This window comes from Lathamus discolor, chromosome 5 (genome assembly GCF_037157495.1).
Source record: "Lathamus discolor isolate bLatDis1 chromosome 5, bLatDis1.hap1, whole genome shotgun sequence".
Taxonomy (NCBI): Eukaryota; Metazoa; Chordata; class Aves; order Psittaciformes; family Psittacidae; genus Lathamus; species Lathamus discolor.
In genome coordinates, this window is record NC_088888.1 from 72,687,916 (window position 1) to 72,698,890 (window position 10,975).

Sequence of the window (10,975 nt, forward strand, 5' to 3'; positions counted from 1 at the left end):
AATGTGTGGCCTTCTTAAATAGAGATCTTGCTACAGGTCTTATTATAGCACATGGGATATATTTGATTAGTTGCTAAATTCATTCAGTATGCACTAGTTTTCTTTTCTTTAGAGGTGTAGGCTGGGAACTCTTTTTTTTTTTTTTTCTACAACGACCTCCTGATTTCAAATGGCTATTTGACATACATTGTTCATTAACATTTCATATCTTCATTGATAAGGAAGATAAATAGCTCCTTGGGTTAGTAATTGCCTATGGAGTTCAATGCCTTCAGATTAGAGTCCAATACACTACTGACTGAATGGATAAAAAGCTCTTTTAAGGATTTTGGATTAGAAAGGATCCCTAAATGATGTGAACCTAAGGTTAGTTCTACCAAGGGGCTTCATGCTAGTCTTTGCAGTGTAAACCTCTGCGTTTCTGGCACTCAAGGTGGCATCCAGGATCTGCACTAGATGCTTATGCTGCCTGGGTTATGTCTGAAGAAAGTTTACTGTGTTATACTAGGAATCATAAGAGACAGCAAACTGAGGTGCTCACTACTCTGCTCCTGAAAGGTAGTTAGCTCAAAAGGCTGAAAAGGAGTGCCTGGTTGCTTTACACCGAGCAAAGGAGAACCTTCCTTTTCTGACCCTGTTGGCCATAGTCCTTCCCCTTGGAGCTTCTTCCTCACTTCTTTTAAACCTGGAGAATTAGGGTGTGACTGCTTCTTTTGTTCTAGACAATTGACTGAATAGCACCTACAAACAGCCTGAACCTGGGAGACCTGAATTTGCTGTCTCCCTCTGCCCACAATTTTTCAATTCTGCTTCCCCCATCTTCCTGAAAAGTGTTCTAGGTGCCAGTCCATAACTCTCAGATAGTTTATGAAAGCATTACATTCTGTATACGTGTCCTGCTGGTAAAGACCAGAAAGCACCGCAGGAGGAAAGCAGCTACCTAGGGCACAGGAGTGGCTAGTGCACAGCCACTGAGACAGCTGGATCCTAGATGAATTCTGTCTACCTATCAGAATAGGTGACACAGACACCAAATTTTGCAAAACCGGTAAATATTTGGGTCTTATGGCAGAAGGCTGCAAGAAGATCGGCTACCTAATAGCTCTCATCAACAAAAGAGAGTGCTGTCTCATTTAGCAAAGAGATAGCCAACTATTGTCTGCTGTGCTGCTTATATGTCTGTTTTCCTCTTTTTCACTCCCTTCAACATCTTACTATTTCATTAAGCCAGTTGATTCATCATTTGAGAGTGGAGAAGTACAGCTCACTGAGCACCCAGACAGTTTAATTTAATTTTCTTAGGTTTTTAGATGGGGGCTCAATTTGATGTGACCCCTTGAAATTGAACCCAGGCCTTGCTGTGGCTAATCAAATCCTGGCAGACTGTTACATCAGCAAAAAGAGTTTTAAATTGTAGCAGCATTAGTTTGTAGAAAAGTTTATTTTCTTAGAGCTGATGCGATAATGAACCTTCTATTTATCCATTTCAGCAGACAGAAAATTTGATCTTGGATATAAACAGCTTTGTAGTGAGGAACAAAAAAAAAAAAAAAAAGAGTCTACTTCTTTATTTATTTATAATAAAGTAATTTCAGTACAGGAAAGACAAAAGATGGAACATCTGACTTTCAGATGTTAAGGTTTTGCTGTACTTTCAAATTTTTATTTGGTTTAATTTGTTTATTTAGTGCTAGTTTGTACTTGAAAAATTGCACATTTATTTTCTCTTAGGTACTCTTATCTGTTTCTGTGTGGAGGAGTCTTTATCTTCATTTTTCATTTTTTAAAGATTATGAGTTATCCCTCATGACTTTTTCTCAGCATTCTACTGCATTCATCAGGGTGTGCATAATTTTGAGTGCAATAAACGTAATGTAAATACTTTATAGGAAGGTGGGGTTCAGATCTGTTTAGTTGGGTAGAACTTCTGCTACACAATTAAAGGAGCTGAATACTTCAACCGGGGAACAAGTCCTACTTTCAAATATTTAACCTATGGAATTGATATTTCAACAAGTCACAGGCACTATATATACTATGGTATATATGATAGTTCAACAGATATGATTTTCTTTAAAATATTTGGTACAGATTTTAATGATATAAAGTATGTACCTTTGTGAACTGAGTTGATAGAAAATTCATTAGCATTCAAGTAAAATTCTAGGAAAGTAAAAATTTTGCACTGCCTTCCCAAATTATTTTCTGCTCTTCTACATATTCTCAACTGGCAAAATGTACTGTAAGGGTTTCATTTTTCTCTGCTATGAACCTGCTGCCCAAGGCAAGAACAAGCAGATATGTGGTCAAATCCAGTACAGCAAGTCTTATTTTCTTTGATAATGGCAACTTTGATCTGCCCAAAAAAACCTATTCTGGGAAATGTTTCCTGTGATTCTCACTGAAGCTTAAATTGATTAAACCAGAAACAGAAAAATGTTTGCGTTGATTTACTATTTACAGTCCTGAGAATTACAGTATCAGGCATTGTTCAAAGGTGACTAGCTACAGCATAAACTCAGTGGAGAAGGTATACTACAACCAGGATTTAATACAGACTTCAGATAGGCTCAAGACAGCAGCTCTCTGAACAGAATTCAAGAATTTGTTTTGTAAAAAAATTCAATGTTTCTTTAGAAAATGACTTCATATCAATGATGATCAATGGCAAAATTAATGACGCAACTTAATATCATCAGGGTTTTTCTACCTCAGAACTCAATTTTTGTTTCCAAGACTTCTAATGTGAAATCTTGCTGTTTCTGTTATTTTGTTTATTTTGAGCTTTGTTTTGTTTTTTATACTGAAAATGTTTTATATACTGAAAATATAAAACAAAGATCATTTTATGTTAAAGTGCATTTAAGAATGTATTCTAGCACCACATACACAAAGAAAAAGAATAGCTAGGACAATGTCAACTACTTTGGTGGTTCTCTTTTTGTTTTTGTACTCTTAAATTATTAGTCATACTACTACTAACAGTGTGCTGTATTCATATATTTGTTCCACTTAAAACAATTTCTGATACTGTATTAACTTAAAATTAAATGCAAGTAATATTAATGTCTTTACCTACTAATGAAATATAGTTACCTCAATAAATTAACATCTGTTACCAAAAACTTGGGGTTATTAACACTTTAGTAATGAAAAGAGAGAATACATTAGCATCCAAGCATGTTTGGAAGGGGACATTCATTATTACTATACTTAAAAACAAAATTAGTGAGACACAGGAAGAATTAATGAGCTCCAAATGGGTCTATGCCTAAGGCATAAGGTAAGATGGGAAGGGCAAAGAGCGATGTGGTACACAAACTTCCAGGTTCTGTAGCAGCTGTTTCCCTTTGAACCTGCTTTTACTATGAAGCAATTTGAGATTGTGGCATTTGGTTCACTATTTCAATGTTCTTATTTTGCAAATCATGTATAAAATGAAGGTCTAAGGTTTTTTAAATTCATAAAGAAACTTTTTTCAAAGCAAAAATACAGAATTAGATATATAGAATAAAATACTATAGAATAAAATATAGAATAAGATACTCTGTTCAAAAAAAGAAAAGTATGTTTTGGTGTAATGTTTTATAAAATGTCAATGAGGGGAAAAAGTCTGAAAACATTCACCTTTACTTTTTATACAGTATTATCTTTTCTGATGACCAAAAGCTGTCTTCATTATATCCATTAACAATGAAAACATTCTGCATGTCTTTCAGAACTATATATCTTAAGTCTGTGGCAGAGCAAGCATAAAATTTTTACTTCTGGAAAAAAAAAAATCATGAATAACTATGATTTCATTGCTTGCATTATCAAACAGAAAAAAAGAGGGAATTCTGAAATTTAGGAAATGAGGTGAGCTGCCCAGTGATGTCTTGTGGATTGCCCCCTGTATTTGCTTAATACATTATGGTTTGATACCAATTTACACACTGCAGCTACATCTCTTCTGTGACTTTCTGATTAAGAAGAAAAACTAAAATGAGGTCTAGACTGCATATGCAGCTCCAGGTTGAGCCAAATGTAGCTACAGGACTGTTTCCACAAACAATGTCCCCAGGGGAGGCTACTGCTTTCCTCTCCCCAGCTCTCAAAAGCTTCTATGGAGTCAAAGTGTGATCTGATTGGTGTGATGAATCAGACTGTGGATCTTGGTACACTTCAGGTGGATTACTGGGTACATGTGACTGGTTTACTCTTACTTGCTGGTGCAAGATCTCTTGCCTTGTGCCTTAACAGACTTAGGCTAACCTCTGGGTTTCCCACAGTGGAACTTACGGGCACATTCAAAAAAACAGATGAAAGCCCACTGGGAGGTGACCAAGAGTGGACATTGTCAAGCATGCACATGCACATGCACATGCACGCATACATGACTGTGACTGATATTTCTCAGCTGAAACTGAGAGCTTGTTGTCCAAGTATTTCTCTCCCATGCCATAGTCCTGGTGGTGTCTGTGTTCGATTTCCTGCCAGCAAAGCAGAAGGTGAGAGACATTCACGTTGCCAGACTCCAGTCCTCACTGTAGTCTGGTGGTGTCCTGCTATTTGCAGATTCCTATGCTTTCCCTCACTTCCAGTTCAGTGGTTAGCAACCTAGTTTATAACCTCTCTAGTCTGAGAACAGAACATTTCACCTCAGACTGGTGTGGATCATGGAAGGAGCCTCACACTAAGCCTCATCAAAACTCTCTTTCTCTAGTGATAAGAGAGCTCACAGCAGCTAGGGTCCCAGCTGAACACATTTCAGTTATTTGCCTTAGGTTCTATAAATCCAGGCCTGCCACAAACTTTTAATTTAACTTGTGCTGAGAATTCATAGTATTTTTCAGAAGAACAGAAAAGAGAGAGATTTCTGCTACAGACAATTGCATGTCTACTCTTTTGCTACCACAGCTGTAGAACCTCATGCCTATTATGTAAATAAGCTCTGACAAGAGGGTATCTGTTACCATTATGTGCTCCAGTAAGAAAAATTGTCTCCAATATTATTCACAACCACTCCACGTTCATTGCATGCATAGAACATTACACATTTATTCTTTTTTTTTTTTTTTTTTTGTATAGCAGCTAAAATTCTGCTCTCCTGGAAAATATATTAAAGCCATTCTATGACACCATAGTGAGATATGTAGTTTGAGCAACCTTATTTTTCAATCAATGAAAATTAAGAGTAGAACACTCAGAATGCTTAAAATACATAAGAATTGTGAACACTTTGTTTTTAGGCTTATGGTGCAATTTAATGTCCGTGCAACATACATTCAACAAAGTTATATATCTCAGATAAAATTATTTAGATTATAATGTTGAAAAAGGACTCATAGGGCTATAAAAGAATGGAATAATAATTTAACTTGCACTGGAAGTGTGACTTCTCATGTTCAGAATTCCACTATTTCTGTACAAAATACAGTACACCATCTTCAGCTAATAGAGCATCCCAGTGTGGTAGACGGATAGATACACTAAAAGATGGCACTCATAAGCAATCAGTAACTTGATACTGATTCTTTTCCAATCCCAAATCTGTTATGAAGTTTACCATTTCAAGCATCTCTATTTGCCGATTTTAAAAATAACATAATAGTGGGCTGATCCTTGCACTAAAACTGTATTCCACAACTTGTTGTGATAAAGGACTTAAATAATTATTTAATTGCATCTGAAGGTTATTATTTTTATTTTTTTTAACTTCTAAAATAATCTCTCAGAAGATACTACAAATTAACTATTTGTCTTTCACACATTCTGAAGTGAGGTAGTTTACCTGGTATAAAAGAGGTTTAGGAAGGAGCAAGAAACTCCTTTTGCATTGCCAGTAAAGACACAATATGGTTTCTGGTTCCTTTAGGAGATTGACAAGACTATTTCAGAAGAACACAAGATTGATCAACCCAAACAGCCACCTCTTCACAGTATCTGGATTATTTCTGGACTACTCAACAGTAAATGTTTAGGAAAGAATATACAAACTTTCCAAGGATTATAGTGAACTTTCTCCAGAATATGCTGTCAGCCTCCTCAGGAATTTCCTCAGCAAGATGGGAGATGTTCCTCATGTCATAAGAACATAATTTAATTTTCTGAGAATATTGGTTTTGAACATATAAAAGGTTTTAGCATCCACATACCCTCTGTTAAGAAAACTTAAAGTTTAACTGCATGGTGTATGAAGAATTAGGTATCACATTTTGTTTATTATACACCTGGTAATCCTTCTTTATTTGAAAAGTCACTCACCACTGCAAACATCTCTAGTACATCATTCCTTGGTAAGTAGTTCTAGTTTCCTAGCATGGGTAATCCTCATCTATTTGATCCTTCCTTGTAAGGAAACCGCCTCATGCGTTTGATTTCTTTGGTCACCTTCCACTGATGTCTTTTCTATCGTATTCCTCAGCAATGAGGGTTTAGAACTGTAGAGTGGTCAGGATATGGGAGAGCTATGGTTTTATGCAATTAGACAGTGATATTTTATGCTTTATTCCTTATTCCTTTTCCAGTAGTTCCTAACATTTTATTACTGCTGCTGAACACTGAGCTAGCATTTTTATAGAACAGTCTTGTTCTTAAGTTCGTAGAGTATGCAGAATTTAAAGGCTTTTTATTCCCATGCTTATTAGCTTAGACCTGTCTACACTGAATTTTATTTGCTGTTTTCTGCTTACCTGCTTACCCTCTACTTCCACTATGCTAATGCCAAAGATGTTTCTTTGTTAAGCCTACTTAATTACCTCAGCTGTGCAAGAAAGGCATGCCGTTGCTAAGGGGAATGGTAACTTAAAATGAAGACCGATATAAAATGGAAAGATGACATCTCAGAAACATGTCTGATTGTATTAAATAAGTATAGACATTATATTCATATATCGGACCTGTTGATTATTTTACTACTCATCTAGTTCCCAGTTTTTATTTCTTTTAAATATCCCCAGATAACACAAGTAGAAAACAAAGACATAAAACTGATGTTTCATGTATCTAATAAATATAATACTGGGAAAAAGTTGCTTGCCCTTCATACCACTACCAGTCTTGGACAGTTATCCTACAGTTTCACAGATTTACTAAGAAGTTACATCTGGCTTAATTTTTCCTTTGTGTGACATCTCATTTCTATGGCTCAGAGCTTATGTGTAGAAATTCTAAAATGTCAAATGCAAATGCAAAATGCATCCACTCTGTACAAAATAGTCTCTTACTGATATTGAACTGACTATTCTCTTTAAATGTTAATGAAACTGTTGTAATTACTGAAATACCAAAACAGCCTAAGAGCTGGAGATCACAGCTGTAGCCCATTACTCATAAATTTCTGGCACAGGCACTATCTTGGCAGAAAGAGTTGTACAAGAACTTGTTCATCATGCTTCCTTTTTAAGTAATGGATGGAGACCCAAAGAGCACAGAGCGAAAACTGAGGAACTTTCTTGTTCTGTTAGAGAGTATAAATACTATCCTCAACCAGAATCCTTATCTCCCCTCTACCCCACACACCCTCATTGGGTTTTTTTTTCTGAGACATGGAATCCAGATTATATCATGACAACTACTGAACATACAAGAAAAGAAAACAAGTCTCTCTAAAACTTCTTTTTAAAATGCCTTCTTATTACATTTTAATCTGAAATTTATAATAATGTCTGCTTTTCCTCCTCCACTCTCTTTTTTTTTTACAGGAAAACTGACTATGCTTAAAAGCAAGACAGGCAGGATGGGAGGAAAACTAGTTAAATAGTAGAGGGGGAGGAGGGTACTGTTGCATTTTTTGTGTGATATTTTTTCAGCCAGCTTGTGGCACAGACGCGGTCAAAAGGAAAATAGAGTACTTGAATGGGGTAAGTAACCTCAAGACAAAAAATGTCTAGGGGTTGTGCAAGCATAACCAGGCAGTAAAGAAGCAGTGATATCTATACTAAAGAAGGCTGGTGACACCTTGATTCTTTGATCTGTGAACTGTGTGACAGGCTTGCAAACGGATAGTTTATTATCTGGGAGGTGAATAGCAAAGTCCTACAGCGTTTCACAGGGTTAATATGTATAAAACAGCCATTTAGATGTGCTCCACGAATGGAGCGTGGGAGGAGTTTGTTTCAGCATGCAAGGAAGTTGTACGTGCGTCTGTGTCTATATATATGTCTATGCGTATATGCTTGTGTGGAGCACTGCACGGTACCCAGCTGGTCACAACAGCTGCAACTGGGAAGATCCGTACCGAAGCTGACCACGGAATTGCCAAATCCTCTTAATTCACCTTCTGATGACATTGAAAGTGGCCCAAGACCGATCGGGACCTTGTTCTTATTTTCGCGGAGGATCGCTATCGTTACACTCCATTTAAATTCAGGAATAAGCATCTCATGATGCCATGCTCCACTGCATCGGAACTGTATGAAGAAGGCAGTCTTGCACAGAAAAGGAAAGACAGAGAGAAGGAGAGACTTCCCAAGCTGAGAAGAAAAAGAGACACTATCTGGTTTTGTTGTCTGTGGGTTGATTTTTTTTTTTTTTTTAAGAAATCTGCAGCTCGAAGGTATTGGAATAATATTTCTGTAAGTCTTGTCTCAACGGCAATAAATTTATTTCTGTCAACAGCAGAGCCAGATAATTCTGCTGTTGTTCTTACAGGGATCTGTTGTTTCATGGATCTCATAGGGAATTCTAAGGAACACCAATCTTCATGTTGCCTGACATTATGTGAGCTTAGTCAGCCTAGGCAAAGAACTCATCTTTACACCTCACCTAAGCTTATTTAAGTGGGCAGTCTTTCCTAGATGCAGACACTTGATTTCTTTCATTTCAGTTATATTTGAAAGTATGTTTGGCATGCAATGTACTATTGATGTGTTTCTGGTTGTTTGGGGCGGGGGGGGGGTTCAGAGGTGTCTTTTTATTGCACACAAGTAAATGTGAAACTGCAAAATAGTAATTATTGACTAAGGGACAGGAATCAGCTTTGAAAGCATGCTGTTATGTGATGAGTACAGAGAGACTACCTGGATTTTTCTATCATTACTCCACATCCGTGTAACTGTGGAAGAGTCAAAACCCAGTCACGGTAATATTTGGAAATAAAAGTGACAAAAATATGTTGCTCAGATAAATCAACATTAGCATGATAAAGTATTAAGGACTTGTTTTTTTCCAAATTATATTCTTGAGGCAAAAAAGCATGATCTAATTGAACAGTTACAACTGGCTACAAAGATATTTTGTAAAGAAAAATACACCTAAAATTGAAATCCAGGAAAAAAAGATATTATACCTTAACTGGATGAAAATAAAACTATGAAATACTAAACTTACATTACTGAAAATAATTCAGTGATTAAAAATCTGAAATGAGAAAAAACGTAGAATGAGGACTTTGCTTGCCTGATATGGTAATTAGGTAATAAGATATATGTTATCGCAAATCAATTTCCTCATTCCACTTTAGAAGTACAATATAGCTCTGACAAAGTAGCATCTTTACGGTCCTATAGACTGACATCACAAAGCCATAGTCTTCTTTGAAATCTATGGAGCTGTGATAAATCTTCATGGCTCTGTATTGTAAAAGGAGAAAGGATTAAAGAAAGATTTTCAGGAGCAGCATATTACTACACTATCTGGAGATGAAAGGATTGCATTATGGTGGTCTAGCGGTTATCAGTTTTTCTGGGATTTATAATTAAATAGAATTTATAGCAACAGGAAAAGAGCATTACAGTATAAAGGTTGAAACAATGGAAAACTGTTTAAACCACTGGGCTTAACGATGGAATTACAGGTTATGAATATTTGCAGTATGTATAGAAAATCTTCCCTTAGATGTGTTTTTTTAATTGCATCCTATGTCAATACCAGAGACAGATGATCAGAGAAACACAACCATCCTAAATAGAACTATCTTTGTTTCTTGATAAATAATGTCAAATGAGTTATAAAAAGCAGCAACTGTCATTCACAGGTGCTGATCATGGTTTTTCTGGCTGAGTTGCCATTCTTTGAGAGGGGGTCTATGATTAATACTGCCCTCCTTATAGCTATAGGAGTCTTCAATTGGATTCTCATCTAGGAAATTTTTGAATAAGTGGTCTCTGGGAACAACAGAAAAAAATAAAACCTAACTAGGGGCGAGTTTTCTTGATGAAAAAGTGTGTTTCAGGTTACATGGACTGGTGGATGAAAATTGGTCTTTTTTTCTGTGAAAAAATTGGGCAGGTCAGGGTTCTCGCTTGCTTATTCTCTAGTTTTTCAAGTTAACTGGGAAATATTTTGTACACGCAGGCTTTTGGGATCATTCTACAAGGGGACAGAAATTACATGACTTCTGTGGATGTGAATGTTGATCCCCATCATGTCATCTGGCAAGAGTTCTGCTACTCATTTGATTTCCAAGGTCCAGCTCAGCAATATATGAGGTCCTTATGTATTCTTGGACCCCTAGTCTTAACACAATATTTTGTCTCAAGGTTTACTGAAGATAAAAATTCACAATGAGTTCATCATCACTATAAATATTTAAAATTTTCATATTTTACTCCTGTTTAGCTTTGTAAAAGGCTGTATTTAATGTGTTCTCAGCTGCAAAAAAATTATAAAATGCTTTGATGAAACTAAGGCAAGAGTTTTTAATTTTGTTTTGTTTTCCTTTTGTTTTGGTTGTGTTTTGTTTTTGGTTTTTTTTGTTGGTTTGGTTTGGTTTTGGTATTTGGGTTTTTTTTTTTTCAGAATTCGTAATTCAGTCTAATTCTCCTAATTTGGCACAAAGAGCGGATGCCAGAATCTATCATCCTCCTGCATTAGATGGTACTAAAATTTGAAGCAGAAACAAGAAGTTTTTCATGGTAGCCCCAAATCTTTTTCCATAACAGAATACATTGGCGCCATTACCAAGGGATACTTTACACCTTCAGAAGTAGGCTAAAGTTAATCCAAGTTTAAGTATGACAGGGTTCAATAAAGCTGCATCAAAGCAAGTTGT

General features: G+C 36.1%; 1 long non-coding RNA gene across 2 annotated transcripts; it reads left to right on the forward strand.

Annotated features, from left to right (window-relative positions):
- Window positions 1-7,887: 7,887 nt before the first annotated feature.
- LOC136014376 (uncharacterized) lies at window positions 7,888-10,611 on the forward strand. Of its 2 annotated transcripts, none has more exons than XR_010612669.1 (2): window positions 7,888-8,558; window positions 10,279-10,611. It is a non-coding gene; the product is annotated as an uncharacterized LOC136014376 (long non-coding RNA). The 2 variants fall into 2 exon arrangements; XR_010612668.1 differs by having other exon boundaries at window positions 7,888-8,539.
- Window positions 10,612-10,975: the final 364 nt, after the last annotated feature.